Source organism: Bos mutus, chromosome 6, assembly GCF_027580195.1.
Source record: "Bos mutus isolate GX-2022 chromosome 6, NWIPB_WYAK_1.1, whole genome shotgun sequence".
Lineage (NCBI taxonomy): Eukaryota > Metazoa > Chordata > Mammalia > Artiodactyla > Bovidae > Bos > Bos mutus.
Genome location: NC_091622.1, coordinates 23,800,446 through 23,821,503, shown reverse-complemented (window position 1 = coordinate 23,821,503; position 21,058 = coordinate 23,800,446).

Sequence of the window (21,058 nt, the reverse complement as noted above, 5' to 3'; positions counted from 1 at the left end):
TTGACTGGTTTGATCTCCTTGCAGTCCAAGGGATTCTAATTTATGTTCGTGATTTTAAAGTGAATAGTATAAAAACATTTTACCACAACTTATGATACACTGTATTTATGAGTCTACAATATTAGAATTTTAATAAACAACTTCTCAAGGACTTTGTAAGTTTTAGTCATATAAGTGAAATTGTTAAAAGAATTATATATCTTAAATGTGGAAATTAAATTTAAAATATTAAAGACTTAAAAATTCTTGCTTCAATTTATCAGATTTTGAATAGAAAAAAAATGAAATTTTAATTAAAAAAAGGTTATTATTTTCAATCCTATTAAAGAGGACACAAAAAATAAATGTATAAACCCTTGGGCAATAATGATATGTGCTTGCCACAAAGTAATTTGCAACAAATATCTACTGAATGAAAGAATGAGACCAAATCAATCTTAAGTGTATAATCCCTGGAGTTATAAGAACACAATAGACAATTTATTTATTGAAAACAGGACAAAGCTTTTGGGGAGTAAGTATCAAGGATCTGATGTACTTTATATTTTATTTATATTTTTGAAAGATTTCTAAATTTAATAGAACTAATGACTTCCCTTAGTAGTTCTTTTGAAAACTGTCTCACAAATAGCTTAAATTTAATCTCTATTTGAAAAATTAAATCACTTTTGTAAGCATGTTTTTTTAAACAGTACGAGTCAGGTTTATGACAAATCAGTATATTATGAACTGACAACTGTAGTATGGGAAATTTGGAAAACTAAGGCCAAAAAATCATCCACAATTTGATGTACTTTATTAACCTTGTGTGTTCAACTGTCAGCCATATCTGGCTCTTTGGAGACCCCAAGGACTATAGCCCGCCAGTCTCCTCTGCCCATGGGATTCTCCAGGCAAGAATACTGGAGTGGGCTGCCATGCCCTCCTCCAAGGGATCTTCCAGACCCAGAATTGAGTGTGTCTCAGCACTCCTGCATTGCAAGCAGATTCTTTGCCGCTAAGCCACTGAGGAAGCCTTTATTAACCTTAACAACAACCATTATTCATGTTGATAATTACTACCTCGTATTGCTAAAGCCAAAACATCCACCAGTCTCTCCTCACCTTCCCATGTGTTTGCTAGACTTCCCTCCTCTAAGAAGGCAAATAGGTAAAAATGTTATAGCAGTCATATACCTACTCTGAGGAAGCTGCTCAACCACCTGGGTACCTCAACCCATGAGCCAACACTCAGATCACATTTCTCTGCACCAAAGAGAGAAACTGTGGCCTGCTTAATAAATGCTAGACTCCAGAAACCTTTTTTTTTTTAAGTTAATTTCCATTTTAGCAACCAATTCAAATTACCATATTGTTGATTTGATCAACTGCCAGAAAAATTTAACTTTTAAGCTTGATGTAATTTCAAATGAAACCATGCTACCATTATTCAGAAAATCTTACAGAAGCGAACTTTGACTTTTGTCCAATTCAATTTAAAAATAAACATGGCTACACCTAAGATTGTAGACCTAAACGTGACATGGTCTGTAGTCAGATGCTCATCTTGTGCCATTTTACAGGAATCTACCCAAAACCCAACCATTAGATTCAAGTCCCTCACTCACACCAATTTTAAACACTGGAAATGTTTGGAGGGTAAAAATACCAAACTCTTCTCCAAGCCAGACCTGACTCTTTTCCCTCAGTAATCTGTGTTTCTATGTGTAAACTTTGTAGATGCATCTGTTTTGTGTTACATAAATACACCAGAAACGTATTTTGTAGCAGGAAAATTTATGCATTCCATATTCTCACAGCTTGAAAGTGGCCAAATTTATTCTCCTGAATAAATTCTCTGGGTATGGAATCAAAAGAACAACTCCAAAGCAATATTTTGAGTTTTTTGCCAGCAGCAGAGAAAAAAAAAGGTACACAAAAATGGAAGCATGTATGTAAGACACATATCCAAGTATCTGCCGTCTATGCTAGGAAAGGGAATATACCACCAATAATTCCAAATGGTTTGGCCATTCAAAGCTTCTTTATTGTTGGCCTGAAATACATTTTCATGCAAAGATTTCTATTTGAATATGGGTGTGTTTAATAATTTTGTATTCAAATCAAAGCAAATCAGGGAGTCAAGAGGGTACTGGTTGAGGTCATTTAGAAGAAAGGATTTTTTAAAAAATATTTATTCATTTATTTGGCTGCACCAGGTCTTAGTTGCAGCATGTGGGATCTAGTTCCCTGACCAGGGAACGAACCTGGGCCCCCTGCATTGGGAGCTGAGAGAGTTAACCACTGCACCAGCAGGGAAGTCCCCCAGAAGAAAGGATTTTATGTAGCATTTATATGAGTCCTGGAAGGTTCTCACATCAAGATCACATGGACATTGAAACTGCCACTTCCCAGAGCTGCTGGCAAGAAAGGAGGAATGAATCTCTATGCCAGCACCTTCCTTTACCTCCTTCCATAGGAAAATGCGTGTGTGGTGTGAAACCCCATCATCCATACTCTATTTTTGCACGCTACTGCAGACAATTACAGCAGAATCTAATCAAGATTCAAGAATTGGGAACTTCCCTGGTGGTCCAGTGGTTGAGAATCCACTTTTCAATGCAGGGGACACAGGTTCAATCACTGGTCAAGAAACTAAGATCCCACATACCAGCTAAACAACTAAGCCGGAGAACAACTACTGAGCCCTCCAGCCACAGTGAAAGATCCCATCCCGCAAGATCCAACTAAGACCTGACTCAGCCAAATACATGAAAAAAAAAAAGATTCAAGAACTGGGACAGGTAGGTAGTGGGTGTGAGAGATGAACCCTTAGAATGGGCAGCAGAAATGGTTGAATAAGTCCTTGATGTAGAACTTCAGGGACAAGCAATCCCTAACAATATCCCAACTCAAATCCATAATCCTAGCCATTAACTAGTTTCCACTAGTGTTTCATATTGCTGGGTGCTCTCTCTTGCCTCCAACCACGTGACCATATACACTCTTATCTGTAACAGAGAGGCAACTTTGCCCACCCCTACCCCTGTCTCTATGGATATATCATTGACATAATATGATATACCTACATCAGAGGAGCTGGAAAGCCGTTCCATTTCCTGATTTTGTCTTTTAGAGAGCCCTTTTTAGAGGGCCTGATTCAAGTTAATAATTAATTTTGAGCTACTAAAGTTTTACAACTTTAATTTAAAAAACAGTCCTGACTAGGGGAAATAGTTTCAAAGATTTTCTCTTGTGTAACAAGTAGACAAAATCTTAAAGTGTCAATGAAGAAGGAAAAAATACGAGCAACATCAATAAAGATATCTATTATCAAGCACTGGGAAGAGAAGGTAAGGGCTATACATTTGAAAGCAAGGTTTTCCAAGAATTGACTAAAATATAGATAATCTCTTTGAGACTAATAAAGAGAATTTTATATAGACGACCATGGGCTTTCTGGATTATAAGCATGAAATGTTCACATGAAGAGCTCCTTCTATTCTGTCTCCTTTTCTGGTACGATTTTTCGCTTTCTGGACTCTTGGCCCTATCTATGTACATTCTCTCTTTCAGTTATCCTTTGTTGGGGTCCTTTAATGGACCGGAACCTGGTGGTCCAGAGTCGACAATAAGAAAAGGAGAGAGAGAGAGAGAGAGAGAAAGACACAGGGACCCAAGCTCTGATGGAGCAAAGGTGCTTTAATGAACTTTCTGTGAGTATATGTAGGCTGTTGTACAAGGAATTTCTTTTGACAGTGATAAAGATCAGAAAACGAAAGGTACAGCAACCGTTACCAAGGGAACAAGGGATGACAATGGTCATAAGGTCAGGAGACAATCCATATCTCAAGAAAGGATCAAGACTAAGCAGTTTTGTCGTAAGGAGAATGTTTACTGAAGGAGATTCATACATGTCCCATCCTATGACCTCAGTCCTGGGAGCGGTGTGCCGTTCCACTCATTTCTGTTGCCAGAAACTGATAAGGAACAGAGGATTTATGAGAAACAGCACGTAGGAATCCTCCTGTTAAACATTCCCTGACAATCCTTCAGTAATCTCTTTTCAAAATCTATACTCATTTGTTATGCTGGCGACTTTTGGAAAAATTACTTATTTTTCCTTTTATTTCTTTCCCATTAGAGAGCCAAATATCAACTTAACCTTGGCTGGTAAACATGAGGCAGAGTTAGATCTCAACCTAGAAAAAGAAAAAGACCCAATAATTTTCCCACAAAATTGGAAATGGTAAAGAATTGATACTCTCAAAATATAAATAACTGTAACAGTTCTAGAAGTCCCTTAATAAATTCCCACAAATATTGCATTACTGTTATTGCTTTTCATTTTTCTCAAGGATCTATTTTAATAGTAAAAATGAATTAAAATTTTTTTTAATTTTATTTTTTAACTTTACAATATTGTATTGGTTTTGCCATATATCAAAATGAATCCGCCACAGGTATACACATGTTCCGCATCCTGAACCCTCCTCCCTCCTCCCTCCCCATACCATCCCTCTGGGTCGTCCCAGTGCACCAGCCCCAAGCATCCAGTATCGTGCATCGAACCTGGACTGGCAACTCGTTTCATACATGATATTGTACATGTTTCAATGCCATTCTCCCAAATCATCCCACTCTCTCCCTCTCCCACAGAGTCCAAAAGACTGTTCTATGCATCAATGTCTCTTTTGCTGTCTCACATACAGGGTTATTGTCACCATCATTCTAAATTCCATATATATACATTAGTATACTGTATTGGTGTTTTTCTTTCTGGCTTAATTCACTCTGTATAAAACAGTGATTATATTTTGTGTACTATCTTTCATAAATATGACTGTAAACTTTCAGTCATATTATGAATTAAACAGGTTTTGAGTGCTGATATGGACCAAGCTATATATATTATACATATAAAAAGAATATTATATATAACTAATGTTGAAAAGACTTTTCAAACCTTATATTTTAAACTAGTTGTGCCTAAACAGATATTTGCAGAATACATAACCATCTATACGTCAAAATTTCTTAATGTAATCCAAACTTGCCAAGTTTCCCCTTTTCTTATGTCAGTTGTGGAAACAATAAAAAATGCTATGAACTCAGAAATTAGTATCGCACAGAAAGTCAAGTTGAGAGTGTGAGTGGGGTCCAATCAAGCTAACATATATGTACCAACTTTCTTGAACACGCAGAGTTCTAATAGAATGCAAAGCAGCCAACTGTCCTGATTTCAGTACCTGAAAAGAAACCACTGTAAGCTTTGTTAACAGAAAAGGCAATCCTTTCATTTGACTGAGTTTAAAAATCTTACAGTACCTTCTGGTAAAATACAATTTGACCCAGAGATTTTGTAATGAGAATCTACAATTACATATCTTGGAAGCTAATTTTTATGTGCATAAAAATATGTCCCAGAAGTTCTGCCAGTGATTTTTTTCATTGACTGAGCCGAGCTTGCTCCTTTAAATCCCTAGGGATTAAGTGTCCGTATATAGCCCCACAGCAACTGAGCTTTGCCGGCACAGTGTGACGGTTTCACAGAGTTTAGGAACAGTATGAAGTAGACAGGGTGCTCTTTCATTTTAAACATTTTCAGAATGTAGTTTTTATGGCTCATCAGTCAAAAATTTAAATAAATTGTGTATTTGGACATCAACATAGTTTTCTTATGGCTTTATAGCAAATTGAGTTTCCTCCAATTATCTATACACCAGTGATTTCATTCTAAATTAAAACTGTTATACAAAGAAGAATTTAGGTTTAAATTCCAGATAAATAATTCTGAAATCATTTCCTCCAACTTCAAGTCTCTAAACTCTTTATTCCAAATTTGAGTTATTCTTTAGAAGCTGTTTATTAAAAAAAAAAAAAATATATATATATATATATATATCTTCATGTGCATGCTCAGTCGTGTCCAACTCTCTGTGACCCCGGAGACTGTAACCCTCCAGCCTCCACTGTTCATAGAATTTTCCAGGCAAGAATACTAGAGTGGGTTACCATCCTCTAGGGGATCTTCCTGACCCAGGGATCGAACTTGCCTCCTTTTGCATCTCCTGCATTGGCAGGCAGATTCTTTACTACTGGCGCCACCTGGGAAGCCCATCTCAGGTAAATTTTTACTCAGTAGTTAATATAATCCATCAACTGAACAAATTTCACCTGAATACCTCTTCTTTAGTTCACTTCCCTGGTGGCTCAGATGGTAAGGATTCTGCCTGCAATGCAGGAGACCAGGGTTTGATGCCCAGGTTGGGAGGATTCCCTGGAGCAGGGATTGGCAACCCACTCCAGTATTCTTGCCTGGAAAATTCCATGGACAGTGATGCCTGGTGGGCTACAGTCCATGTGGTTGCAAAGAGTTAGACATGACTGAGCGACTAACACTTTCAATTTCACTATACCTGAATACCTATTTTTTGCCAGATATCTCATCCAGATAAAGAAATTCACTTGTTGCTGAGCCATTGGATTTGATAATATTGAAAACCCAACTCATTTAGCTAATAATGACTGAATTTTTCTTACGTCCTAAGTATCATGTTGGTCATGGGCTCACAAAGAAACAATTTTAAAACCCTGCCTTTGAAAAGAACACGTTCTTACCAAGAAGACAGAAATAAACAAATAATTACAAAGAGATAAATGTCCCAATAGAGCTGTTGTGAAAATTATTATGAAAATAGAGAAGAGGAAGCATCTAATTTTAATGTGAGGTATCCGATGGCACCCGACTCCAGTACCCTTGCCTGGAAAATCCCATGGACGGAGGGGCCTGGTGGGCTTCAGTCAACCGGGTCGCTAGGAGTCGGACACGACTGAGCGACTTCACTTTCACTTTTCACTTTCATGCATTGGAGAAGGAAATGGCAACCCACTCCAGTGTTCTTGCCTGGAGAATCCCAGGGATGGGGGAGCCTGGTGGGCTGCCGTCTATGGGGTCGCACAGAGTCGGACATGACTGAAGCAACTTAGCCGCAGTAGCAGCAGCATAGACGATTCAGGAAGTCTTCCTAGAAGAGGCAGCACTTGAGCAGATTCAAAATGGTAACTAGGGATTTTCCAGAGAGAAATGTACTCCTGACAAAAGTCACAATGGATGTGAGTATATGAAAAAAATGAGGAAGAAAGGCAAGTATTTTGGTGAAACAGAGCATAGGATATATATTGGGGAGCAGTAAAATGTGAAGATTGTCTAGAAATCTGGATCTGCTAAGGATACAATCCTTATTCTCAGAGTAAATACTTAGAATTGATTTGTAATAATTTTTTTGTATTTCTTATTTGCAGCTGATGAACTGGCAGGTCCAGAGCTAGTGTACCTATGAGTCAGAGGTTGAGAGTAGGTCTTACTACAAATCAGTTCAAAGTATATATCCTATGCTCTGCTTCACCAAAGTATTTGCCTTTCTTCCTCACTTATTTATATATTCACATATATTGTGACTGAAAAATAACAGAGAAAAACTTAGGAGGTTTTTTCACCAGAGATTGAGACTTCATTCATCAGCATCAAAGTTCCACAAGGCACTTTGGTAGACCTTAAAAGCCTGAACCAACCTCTAGGAGCATACTGGTTTATCTCCTATTTCTGCAATCATTTCATTCAGTTTTAATTCTCTGTCCATCACAGAAGTATTATAATTTTTAGTTGTGTACTAGCATCTATCTATTAATATTACAATGACTGTACATCTCCTATAAAGCTTGTATTATTATTTTATAGGTGATATAAAATTTCAGGATAGGTTTAATTATGCGGAGTTATGATTCACTCTGGAAGTATAGTTTAGGGAGAGTGAAAACAAAGATTGATACAGAGATATTTACTAGCTGGGCTTTGGTAATAATCCGGTAGTAAAAGATTAGGGCCTGAACTAAAAGTTTTGGCACTCAGAATGGAAAGGAAAGGGGAGATTTAAGAGATATGTAAGTTTCAAAACTTGGTACCTGAATAGATACACAGGTTGGGAGAAAAAAAAATGGTGCCCTCTGGGGACTTTACCTCCAATTAAAAAGATTACCCAGCATCAGAACAAATTCACATCAAAAATAAGAAAAGATAGATGTAAAAAAAAATGAAAATATTCATTTGAAAGCATTAAGAGCTATCAAAGCACCCAGGACTTGAGGTGATCAAGGTCCCAGAGGAAAAGAAAATGCATCAAAGTGAGTCAAGTATTCTGGTTAATTTCCCATTTGCCAGGTATAAGTAGACTGGAGCCCAAAATCTCAGAAGCCAAACAGAAAGAGATAGAGAAGCTAAACAAAGTGAATGACACTCTTATAAATACTAGAGAAACAAAGAGTTTAAGACCCACCAAGAAGAAGCAGAACTAGTAAACATCATAAAGTTTCTACTGGGACTCCTAAAAGACTATGCAATAAAAGTAAAGATGAACTAGTAACAGATCAAAGCCTACAGAATAAAATTTATCTTTATTCAGTTTAATCCCAGACTGACTGACAAAATATACCCTTATCAAGGGCTTCCCCAGTGGCTCATCAGTAAAGAATCTGCCTGCTAGCAGGAGCCCCAGGAGATGAGCGTTAGATCCCTGGGTCAGGAAGATCCCTGGAGGAGGGCATAGCAACCCACTCCAGGATTCTTGTCTGGAGAACCCCATGGACAGAGGAGCCTGGCAAGCTGTACAGTCCACAGGGTATCAAAAAGTAGGACAGAACTGAAGAGCTCTAGCATGCACACACGCACGCACCTCTTATCAACTACCTGTCAAAAGCAAAATTAAACTATTTGAAGGGAAAATCTTTCCAATTGTTTATACATAATATATGGCAGTTCATAAAATATTGCCATGCATACAGAACCAATTGATCAAAAATGAAAAACAGACAATTAAAACAGATCCATAGGTGATATAGACATTTGCTTTACCCAACATAAACTTTAAAATAACTATGATTGATATGTTAGAACTTTTTCAGATAAAAAGAACCCGAGTCAGTAAAAATCAAATAAAAATTTAAGAACTATAAAAGAAAATAACTAAAATAAAGTGTTCAGTACCTAATTTAAATAATATATTAGACAAAACTGAGAAGAAGTTTAGTAAATTTTAAATTGTGTTAGTAAAAAAGTTCACAAATAACACAGAGAAAAATTCATAACAAATACAGAAATGATGATAATAAACTCACAGGACATGGTGAAACATGTGTAGTTAGAGTCTCAGAATGAGAAGGACAGAACAGGGCAGAAGTAACAGTTGAAGAAATAATCCTGAAAATTCCCCCAAAGTGATAAGATACATTAAACTACAGATTCAAAAAGTCCTGAATCCCAAGCTTAACAAATACAGATAAAAAGTATTGAGAGCAATCAAAATAAAGCTGCTTAGATCCCAGATAAAGAAAAAAAGCTTCAGAGCAATAAGAAAACAAAGGTTTATTACATTCATAGTAAACAAAAATATGACTGAGATCTGACTTCTCCACTGTAGAAAGCCAGAAACTGTAGAAGCCAGATGATAGTAGAATATTCTTCAAAATGCTGAAAGAAAATAACTGCCAACCTAGAATTCCATGCTCAAGAAAAATATCTTTCAAAAACAAAGACAAAATACATTTTAAACAGGTAAATGCTGTAATATCTGAAGTAGCAATGAAGTAATGTAGAGGGAAAAAGTTAAATAATAAAAAAAAAATCAACTGACCAAAAGAAATAAAAATTGAGAGGTAAAGGAATATTGAAAACATTGAAAAATTTTAAAAATAGTAAGATTATAGAGTAAATGCAAATACATCAGTAATTACACTAAGCATAAAGGCACTAAACATTCAAATTTAAAGTAAAAGTTTTCAAACTGGTGGTAGAAAATAAAATCAAAATTTACATTATTAATAAAAGAAACATTTCTGTATTAGGACATAGAAATACTGAAGGCAAAGGGATAAAAAAAGATGTCAAAAAAACCCATTAACAAAATGTAACCAGTTATAACCACAAATACCAGATGAAGTACCCTTGAAGGCAAAAATCTGCAACAAAAGTAAAGAAGGATATTTCATAATGATCAAATATTCACTCCACTATGAAAGTGAAAGTGAAGTCACTCAGTCATGTTTGACTTTTTGCGATGCCATAGACTGTAGCCTATCAGGCTCCTCCGTCCATGGGATTTTCCAGGCAAGAGTACCAGATGAAGTACCCTTGAAGGCAAAAATCTGCAACAAAAGTAAAGAAGGATATTTCATAATGATCAAATATTCACTCCACTATGAAAGTGAAAGTGAAGTCACTCAGTCATGTTCGACTTTTTGCGATGCCATAGACTGTAGCCTATCAGGCTCCTCCGTCCATGGGATTTTCCAGGCAAGAGTACTGGACTGGGTTGCCATTTCCTTCTCCAAAGGGTGTTCCCGACCCAGGGATCGAACCCGGGTCTTTCGCATTGTAAGCAGACGCTTTACCATCTGAGCCACCCGGGAAGAACTTCACCATAGGATAACGCAATTCTAAATTAAAATATATAAAGTAAATCTAAAGTTTAAAGGAGGCATCTATCAAAATTATATATACAAGTTTTTTTCTATAGAAATATACACATTTACAACTCTGTGGAAATGTTTAACATACATGTCTTATTAACTAATACTCTAATCAGGCAAAAAAAATACTGGCATTGTTTTATATTTTTGCAAGTTCCTTTAAAGCTTTAAATCTCTTCAAAACTTTGTATGGTAGAAAACAGCTGGATTTGAAGATCTACTTTTGCATTCCATTTGGTATATGGTCACACATCAAGCATGTCTGGAAAACTCCACCATTCACTCATGAAAGAACGGGTAAAAGAGGGTCATCTGAATGGAATTTTAGATTTTAGGATCTCAGGGATCTTTGGATCACTCCTTGAAAACTACTACTTTAGATATTTAATTCTTTATGCTATTACAAATAGTATTTTTTATAAAATTTCATTCTTTGTTTTCTACTTATATATAAAAATATAATTGATTTGTGCATATTGATTTTTATTCTATATTTTGCTAAATTTACTTAATAATCTTAATACTTATAGATACTCTTGGACTTTCTTCTACATATTCAATAGTATCATTCAACAGTATGAAAAATGACAGTTTTATTTCTTTCTTTCCAAATGTGTTTACCTTTAATTTCATATTCTTCCTTTATTGCAGATTTGGGACCTCTAACTCAAACTTCTGAGGTTCCGGAAATGTTGTATTTATGTATTTATCTGGTGTCATGCCCTTGTATCTTCATTTTGTAGTAATTCACCAAGCAGAAAGCTCGGTGTGGAGTCACTAATTAGTTTTTTTCTAGAAGCCAAAGAAAACTCAGCATTATGAAACGGTTCAGCATCATGTTTCCTTAGTTCTTTGGTTTTCACACTGCATTTGATTTTCCTTTGAGATTTCCATAGCCAATCTATGTCTTGAGATGTACTTTAATGGGTTAAAATTTGGATAATAACATAATCATTGCTTCTAGAGGAAGGATCAGGCATGCTCATGAATTATTTAGTTTTATAATTTCAGCTTCCTTTGCCTGCATATGTGTGCCAGAAAAAAATACCCATTTAGGCTGATGCTGGCTAGATTCCTTTTTTTTCCAATTCTCACTTGAGAGTGTGGACTACTTCAGCAGGATTTGGATCAATTTACTTTGCAAGTAATTTGAGTGGTCCTGCTGACTAGTCCCTTAACCTGGTCTAGGTGAGGTTAAAGATAGAGGAGAGCTGAGGTAACTGATAGACCTCCTTTTGCTGGGCTCCAGGGACCTTTCATTATTCTTTCTTCCCAATGCCCCAAATCGCTTCTGATGACATACGAAGAATATCTCGATTCTCCCAGTTAAAATGGAGACTAGCAGGTTATACATAGTTCCTCATCATGCAATTGAAAAAGTTAAAGTGATGTCATCAGAGTAGTAAGAATACATTAAAAAAAAAAAAAAAGTCATTCTGGAGATGAGCAGATACTGTTTATCATTATTTGGGGTTAAAAATACTTCAAAATATATTCAAAGTTTATTCTTGACACTGTTCTGTTCATGTGGCCCAAATTATCCATAGTAATTTATACACACACAATGGCACCCCACTCCAGTACTCTTGCCTGGAAAATCCCATGGATGGAGGGCCTGGTAGGCTGCAGTCCATGGGGTCGCTAAGAGTTGGACTCGACTGAGCGACTTCACTTTCACTTTTCACTTTCATGCACTGAAGAAGGAAATGGCAACCCACTCCAGTGTTCTTGCCTGGAGAGTCCCAGAGGCGGGGGAGCCTGGTGGGCTGCCGTCTATGGGGTTGCACAGAGTCGGATGTGACTGAAGTGACACAGCAGCAGCAGCAGCAGCAGACACACAGAGCCTTCCCAGGTGGCACAGTGGTAAAGATTCAGCCTGCCAGTGCAGGGCATGCAAAAGAAGTGGGTTCATCCCTGGATCTGGATGATCTCCTGGAAAAGGAAGTGGCAAGCCATTCCAGTATTCTTGCTGGAAAGATTCCATGGACATTGGAATCTGGTGGGCTACCGTCCATGGGGTCATAGAGTTAACATGACTGAGCATGTGTGCTCATATATGTATGTATATATATACATATATATATATATATTTTTTTTTCTTCCCCAAACATTTCCCTCAGCAATAAACTTACTTAGGGAAATGAGGGCAAGCCCAGAGCAGACATGCCTGACTCTCCTTGGTGAGTTCCTCTTCTCACACTTCTCTTAAGAGCTCTCCCCATTGCCTTTCTCTCAATTTCACAGAGAAATTAAGGTGAAGGAAGGCTTAATTTTCTTTCTGGGGAGAACAGTATTCGTGTTTTGTTTTTATGTCTTTTTCGTTCTTGCCTTGCCAGGCTGCTTGCAGGATCTAAGCTTCCCAATGAGGCATAGAAGCCGTGTCCCCTGCAGTGGAAGCACAAAGTCCTAACTACTAGACTGCCAGGGAATTCCCTGGTGCTGGTGATTTTTATAAGTGTTGTTGTTGTTTAGTCACTCAGTCACATCTGACTCTTTTGCAACCACATGGATTGTAATCTGCCAGGCTCCTCTGTCCATGGAATTCTCCAGACAAGAATACTGGAGTGGTAGCCATTCCCTTCTCCAAGAGATCTTCCCCATTCAGGAACTGAACCTGTGTTCCCTACATTGCAGGCAGATTGTTTACCACTAAGCCACCAGGGAAGCTCCTTTTATAAGTGTACTTCTTACACAACATGCCTAGCGTTTTGCCCTTCAATATAAAGTGCATTTTTAAAGAAAACTCCAGGGTCTGCTAAAGGTAAATACGGAAGCTCTACTCTTTGCCCACAGTCAGTACTGGCAGGGGTGATGCAGGTAAAGAAGAGACACTGAATTCCAGAAAATCGACTCTCCTTTCCCCTTTCCACACTCTGTCTGGGCACCTCTTTTACAGCAGCTCCCTACAACCAAGTGATGAGTGGCATGAGGATATAAGGCAGCTTCTAATGAATCCCAACCCCAGAAGCCCAGGTGCCTTCCTCCCTGCTGACAATCCTCTTTCCAAATTGTAAAGTGTCTTCACAATGTGGGACATCTAACTCCCTCTCTACAGGTCCACCTGACACCTGGGATTAAGGTCAGCTCTACCATGGGGCCTCAAGATAAAATGACTCCTTGAACTGAAATAATGGATATAAGGGACTGATGCAGAGCACAGCTCCATTGAAATCCCTGGTGACACATTTACAGAACCAGGTCTGGCTGGAAACAAGGTGAAAGAAACAGTAACTCTAATTGCAGCCAGCAAAATGAAGAAGCTGATTGGCTGAATGCCGGCCAAATGGTTACCATTAAAAATACCACAGCACAGCTGCCAAAATGGGATGTTGGGACCAACTGCCAGAGGTAACCGTTACATAAGCCAGAGCTCGCCCAGCCAATTAGCCAGAAGCCGTGACTACATCTCTTCTGGCCATACTTCATCTGATAGGGTACTTGTAAACTCTTTAGCTGTTTAAGGACTGTACCAGAAGAAGTAATTTCTTCTGTGGGAGAAGAGAACTCACCTCCAGGCCAAAGAAAATTATGGGGTTAGCTTCTTGGGATGGTGAATCGGTACATCAGTTGATAGTATAATAGTTTCAGCAAGAAAGAAAGAAAATCTCAGAGAACTCAGGCAAATGACCTTTTAAAAATTGCTGCAGGTTTTTCAGAAGAGCAAGAGTAGTAACAGCAAAGAAATGTGCCTTGGCTTGCAAAAAAGAAAGGAAGGAAAGAAAGGCCCATCAAATTACCTCATTTTCTTTATTTAAAGATGCTTACTACTCCAATTAGCTGTGAGCTTAGTTGTGGTTCCCTGAGGACTATCCTCCACAAGCAAAATGAAAAAAAGCATCATCCAGGTAAATCAAAAAAGGCCTTTCCTTTATAGTGAAGCCCTGGAAAATATGGATGTATGGATATAATTACCCAAGTGAGAACTCCTGTGCTCATCACCTGTCGCTGCTCAATCCAGCCGTAATATTTATGGAGTCTTGACACCACCTTGGTGCTCTCCTCTTTTCCTTCCTGATTCCCAGCCACAGGCTCCCTCTAAGAAATCTATTTCCTTTCCCCAGGATCACTGCCTTCCCCTCCACCCCCACCCCCCACATACACGCACAATGTTGCGTCCATAATCTATTCAACAGCCACCTAAGTTCTTCTAGTTTACAAATTCAGTCTTGCCATTCACCTGTCCAAAATTCTTAAGGACCACTCTGTTATCTTTGTGTGAAATCTGAGCTTGATACAGTGAACTCCATCTATTTTATAAACCTTGCGCGTGTGCTCTGTCGCCTCAGTCACGTCTGACTCTTTGCAACTCTATGGACTGTAGCCTGCCAGGCTCCTCTGTCCATGGGATTCTCCAGGCAAGAATCCTGAAGTGGGTTTCCATGCCCTCCTCCAGGGGATCTTCCCAACCCAGGATCCAACCCATGTCTCCTGTGGCCCCTGCATTGCAGGTGGATTATTTACCGCTGCATCTCCGGGGAAGCCCTTTATAAGTTTTATTGCTATTCATCACCACAACATTTATAGTCCAGATAGAAGGTAATTAGTGACAGTGGTTCTCATCATGAGTAGAACATTCTAATGACAAAGGGAGCTTCTAAAAACCCCAGTGCCCAGATATTGATAGAATACCATAACAATGAAATCTGTAAGAATGAAACTCAAGCATCATTAATATTTTTTCCTGCCATTACAAGTTTGAGAACCTGTGCATTACACCACTGTTATAGACTGAATGTTTGCATCTATCTTCCCCCAAATTCATATGTTGAAATCCTAACTCCCAATATGATGGTTTTTAGGAGGTTGGCCTTTGGGAGGTGATTATGTCATGATGAAGGGCAGAGTCCTCATGGATGGGTTTAGTACCTTATAAAAGAGACCTCAGAGGGATCACCAGCTCTTTGTGTCAAGTAAGGACACATCAAGACATCAGCAGTCTGCAAACTGGGTTAGTGCTCTCACCAGACTCCAACCCTGCCGGCACCCTCGTCTGAGACTTCTAGCCTCCTCTATAAGGTACTCCCCTATGGGATTTGTGACATAACAGTCCCAACTAAAACAACCACCAATTATGCTTTTGCATATGCTTTTTCTTAGGGGGAAAATATGCTATTTTACATCTTTGTTCTTTTTTTTCCCTGCTGCTCTGGTAGGACATAGGTAACTGATCTTCTCCTGTAGCCCTATAATAACCTCCTTTAGTTTTCCCATGGCAGCATATGCATGCCTTCATCGTGGTTCTGGAATTCTCTCTTTTCCTTGCGAACTAGATATGGAAATCCTTCCAGACAGGAATTGTGTTTCCTGGGTCTTTGGATCTACAGTGTCTGTTGAATAAGGAGAACAGATGCTCATCTAAACCAAGCATGAACTTGGTCCTTCAAACTCTTTTTCCTGCTTCTAGAAAGCTTACCAAAACCACACAGAGTTCTAAATTTTAGGAGGTAATAAAGTGAACAGGGAAGGAAGACATCTGGAAGGTAAGGGGTCACAGCTCCATCAGGATGCTGGTGGCACTTAGGGTGGTTTACTCTCTGTTGTTTTGATAACTTCCTTGTTGAAAGATTTCAAAATGGTATTCTGAAGGATTTGATCCAGAACTTGTAGGCTCATAAGCAGTTTGATTTCATGGCCTTTACTCAATTGGATTTTGCTTTTTAATGCATTTTGGCAAGGTATGCTCCACAATGCATGAGGCAGGAAGGACATCTAGATAAGTGCCAACTGAGGGTTTGGTTTCCATTAAGAGGAGATTCAGAACTCTTCCAAACAAAAAAGGGCTCCTGGACATGGCGCAAGAAGGACGTTGTGAGAAGAGATCCAGTGTTAGCAATAAGGATACAAACATGAAAGTAATTCTTTGCTGGAAAGACATTTTAAAATCCCGAGATCTGCAGGCCAGGGCCTGCCACTGGAATTGGCAAAAGAAGAAGAAACAACTGACTTTCCCTTTGGCTTTTGCCACAAGTACAATCGCTTTGTGATTCTTGCCTGAAGTCTCTAAATGGGATGCTTGGTGTGGATTCCAAAGCTCTTGCCTTCTGATGCTAATGTGCAAGACCCAACTCACTTTTTTCCCTCTCTTTCCAGTGGAAAGAGTTTTAGAAAATAGGCTTCTTTGAACAATATGTTGAAAATCGAGGTTATTTTCCAACATAGGTGGTGACTTGATCGTTTTTGCTTAAGAAAGCCACAGGGATATATAAAGACCAAGCTTGAGGTACAAAAAGCCATTACAGAGCAATATTTTTCCTTTCTCTTTTCTTTGTTCTTTTTGGAATTCTCCTAATGATCCTTTTGAGAGAATTTTTACATTTTTTATGATATTGAGCTTTTTAATGTTAGACGGCTTCCCTGGTGGCTCAGACAGTAAAGAATTTGCCTACAATGCAGGAGACCCAGGTTCTATCCCTGGGTTGGGAAGACCCCCTAGAGAAAGGAATGGCAACCCACTCCTGTATTCCTGCCTGGAGCATTCCACGGATAGAGGAGCCTGGTGGGCTACAGTCCAGGAGGCCATATTTTTCAGGAGCAAATACAGCAAGGCACAAGATTTGTTTTTAAAGAACTTGTATTCTAATGCAGCTAGCTTTCGGTAACCACCTAGATCTCAAAATAGAGAAGAAAATTGAGCGAATATGGGTTAGTGTAGTAAATGTTTGGCACAGAATCGGCATCTTGTAAAATTATTAATCATTAAGTTAATCCTTTGTCTCTACAAATTCTTTGGATATGGTGATGTTAGATCATGAAGCTGTCATTTATATCAGCTGACATAAAGCTGTCATTTCTCTAGGTTAAAACCTGTTAGATACCAGCAATTACATATAGTTCACTCTAATACTAAACCGATTCCAAAGTAATCTGAGAGATGGGGCATCTAATTAGAGAGATGGCACCTCTTTGAATTTCAACCTCCTTATTAACATTAAAAAGCTATAGGCAGTTAACCTTTAGAGAGTACTTCTTATGGGTTCAGTGCTGTATTAAATGACTTGAATGAAGTTTCATTTCATGCTTAGAACCATTCTGTTAGGTTAGTATTATGATTACCCCCAATTTACAGATAAAAAAATGAGGCTTATAGAATGTAATTGTCCAAGGGCACCTATCTTGTAAATCGCAAGATTTAAGTTGGGGCTTAAAACAGTTCTGACTGACACCCAGCTCCTCCTTCAAACCCTGTGCAGGAGCCAACTGGGCCATTTCCAAGGATCTATTCAGAAGGAGGACAAAGAGGTAAAGAAATGAAATAAACTTACGGTAGTTCACCTTGGGATGAGTGCTGTGGGGTTGAGAGAAACACTTTGATCTGCTGCATGGTTTGGGAGAGAGGTGGTGGTAAAAGGTGACAGCCCCCAGGAGATGTGAGTGCTCACAAGAGAGCGGTCACTCATGCAGTGTGATGGTACCAGGACAGGGTGTGTTTGTCACCGTGGCTACTGCTTCATAAGGTCTGAAGTGAGTTATCACTGGGTTATTATGTCCTCCATTCTCAAGTTTTCACAAGTTTCTCCAAATGGATTCCTCAGTTCCATGACTCACCAAAGGCTTTTATTTGAACCAATATTAAACCTTGGGGTGTGACAAATGGCCTTGTCAATGCCTTGGTCAGTGTATATACAATTCATTATTTTGTGCTCTTTTTATACTGCACACTCTTCAAATAGTTGGTCGAGTCACATACTTTATACAAATACTTCAGTGGGGAAAAAAAAAAGGCACATTTTGGAAGGAGGCACATTTGGTGATCAAATAACTAAAAGCATATTGTGGCAAAAGATCCAAAAGCATTAAAAACATCCCGAAACACTTCTCAGCCAGTTTTATTTTTCCACCACTTGTAAGCCACTAACTCTGCCTCTCGGTTGCGTGAGGATTTAAGTAACTTTCCAACTCAGAAACTACCATGGCTTCCCAAAGCACAAACATCCAGACTTTTAACAGGAAGTTGCAGCAAGAGGCAGGCTTGTCTCCAAAACTGTCCATTATGAACAAGCCTCAGAACCTTTGATCTTAATTAGCTAAACAAACTCCTAGGGCTTTATTGGCAGTGCCAGCTCGGTTAATTTGACTTAGTCACATTTTTCCCATTTGGTACACAGTTTGGGTCATAATATTAACTTAAGAAGATGACAAAGATATGCAAAGATATTTTATCAGGAAAAATAATACTAGAACATATAGACATCATTTCTTGTGACCTATAACTTGAAATGTCCAGTGTGCCTTACCTGGTAAGCTCCAACTCTTACATCTCATTCGATTCTTATCCCCATGTATTTAACAAATACAACAACCACACATGAGCACCAACCAATCAGAACAGACTTGTAATAACTGGCTTCTGCCTACCTCTTTGTACCATTGGAATATGTGCCTTGATATTTAAGGTTGATTTACTTAAGCAGAAAGGTATAAACCCATAAGCAAGACAGGTTTAGAGTTTTCTTTTCATCTGTTATTAACTCCTAGAGATTTGATGGGTAACTTCAAAACAAAATGGATTGAATGCCCAGGCATCTGCACACAGCTCTTCCTTTTTGGTTTCTTCCTTTGTTCAAATCCTGCATTTGCAAAGAAATCACTGTATAGGGCCGTGTGCACAGAACTCCATAAACTCTGTATTGGTTGATTTAGGGGGTTACAATGGTAACTATTTCCATACTTTGTTTTCACTTTCTGTGTTGATTTTAGGGATTAATCCCCGTGATTCCTCTTGAAGAGAGGAGCTAATGGGTCCTCAACGGAATTAAAAAGCATTCAGTCTGAACCACAGTGCTATGCCATAAGCAGCTTTTCTTCATAATTAGTCTTTGTTTAGAATATGATGTTCTGTCTCCAGATATTTATGTGACAGCCATTTAGACTATTTGTTCCTCTTGAATACAGTGAGGGAAATTCTTTTTTTATAGCAACTCCTACTCACCCCAACTCCCTCTCATTTTGTGATAGCCTTTTACATGGCAGGCAGCAGAGAAGGCTCCTAAGACTTCCCAGTCTGTCTTGGGTAAGGAGGTCGAGTTGCTCCTCCTTTTATCTTTTAACTAAATGTGGGTCAAAGCAAAGCCAAATGATCTCCAGGGACAGGACTGGCTAGCAGCTTCCTCATTTTCTTTCTCCTCTGCATTTATGTACCTGGCCCAATGAAGGCAGGATGTGAAAATGCTATTAGTCTGGTAGAAAGGGTCCCCACCAGCTCCAAGGAGAAAACCGTACAGCGATGGGCCATGTGCTCTCAGACAGAGAATGAACTGGCACCCAGGAGTTCAGGAGTGTCACTTACTATGTGGGATGCTGCAAGCTGGAAAGGTTAGGAATGTTCTAGATTTGATCATTAAAAATGCCATGATTATACTTGTTTCTACTCCAATATATGTCTGTTTACCTACAAAAATATTTTCTATTACTTTCACGGAAAAAAGTTGATGTACCATGGAGCATAATGTAGTTCACATAAGAAAGGAATGAATACTGGGAATGAATAAATGGAAAGATAAACCAAAAAAAAAAAAAAATCACTTGTAGGGGAAGGGAGGAAATGGGGGTGAAGGATCAGGTTATAGACATAGATTTCTTTGAATGTACTTTGTAAATTTGACTTCTGAATTTTTGCATAATTACAAACAAAATTTTGGTCTAAAAATCAAAAGCAATATTGAAACAAACAAATTTAAGCATTTTTCAAGTTAATAGCATAACTGCATGGAAGGAGTTATTTCAATCAACTTCACAACAGAGTAAATTGATTGTAAGTTTCTAACAAAATATGTCATGAGACAAAAAGAATTACATGAAACAAAATAATAAATTTTAAATATTTTCAGTAACCACATTGTTGGAGATAGTATTGGTATTTTTATTCTAAGATTTTTTGCACATGAGTTGTGGGATAAATCAAACAAGTAATTACATGGGTTCACTGGGAACCAGGATTTTCTGTTTGGGAGAAAAAAGAAACAGATGGAAGATAAAGCTAAGTGAAAACAGTGTAATCCTGAATTTAAATGAAAATTACCAGCAGAAACTTACAAATAGGTTATCTTTGGAAAAGAAGCAACTTTCCCAACCACGTACATTGAATAGGTCTGGAAAGAGCTTATCCCAGATCATTGTGCTCCCATATTGCCCATATTCTCAAAATCTCACTGAAGTAAAACAGGGCTTCCTAGAGAAAAGGCGTATTACAGGCCTATGGCAGGAAAAGTACTAATAAGCCTGGAATACCTTGTCATATAGGACAGCAAAGAAGCACTCAAAGGCTTCAATGATTGTACTAACAGGTCTCAGGCACAATGATGGGTTAGAACCAGGACCTATAAGCTCATTAGAACTGATTGTTAAATATCCAGAATTTTCTGACTCTGTTGTTTAAGTGTTAGTTGTTTGAGATCAGCCATGTAGGGAGAATTTACACCAAGGAAATTGGCAAATGTTATATATTACAACCTTTTTTTCCCCCTTTCCTTGAGAGCCTCTTTACCAGCAAAGTACTATATGGAAGTCAGTTTGAGGAGGCCATGACGGACAAAGGGAAGACATTTGGAGAAGAATT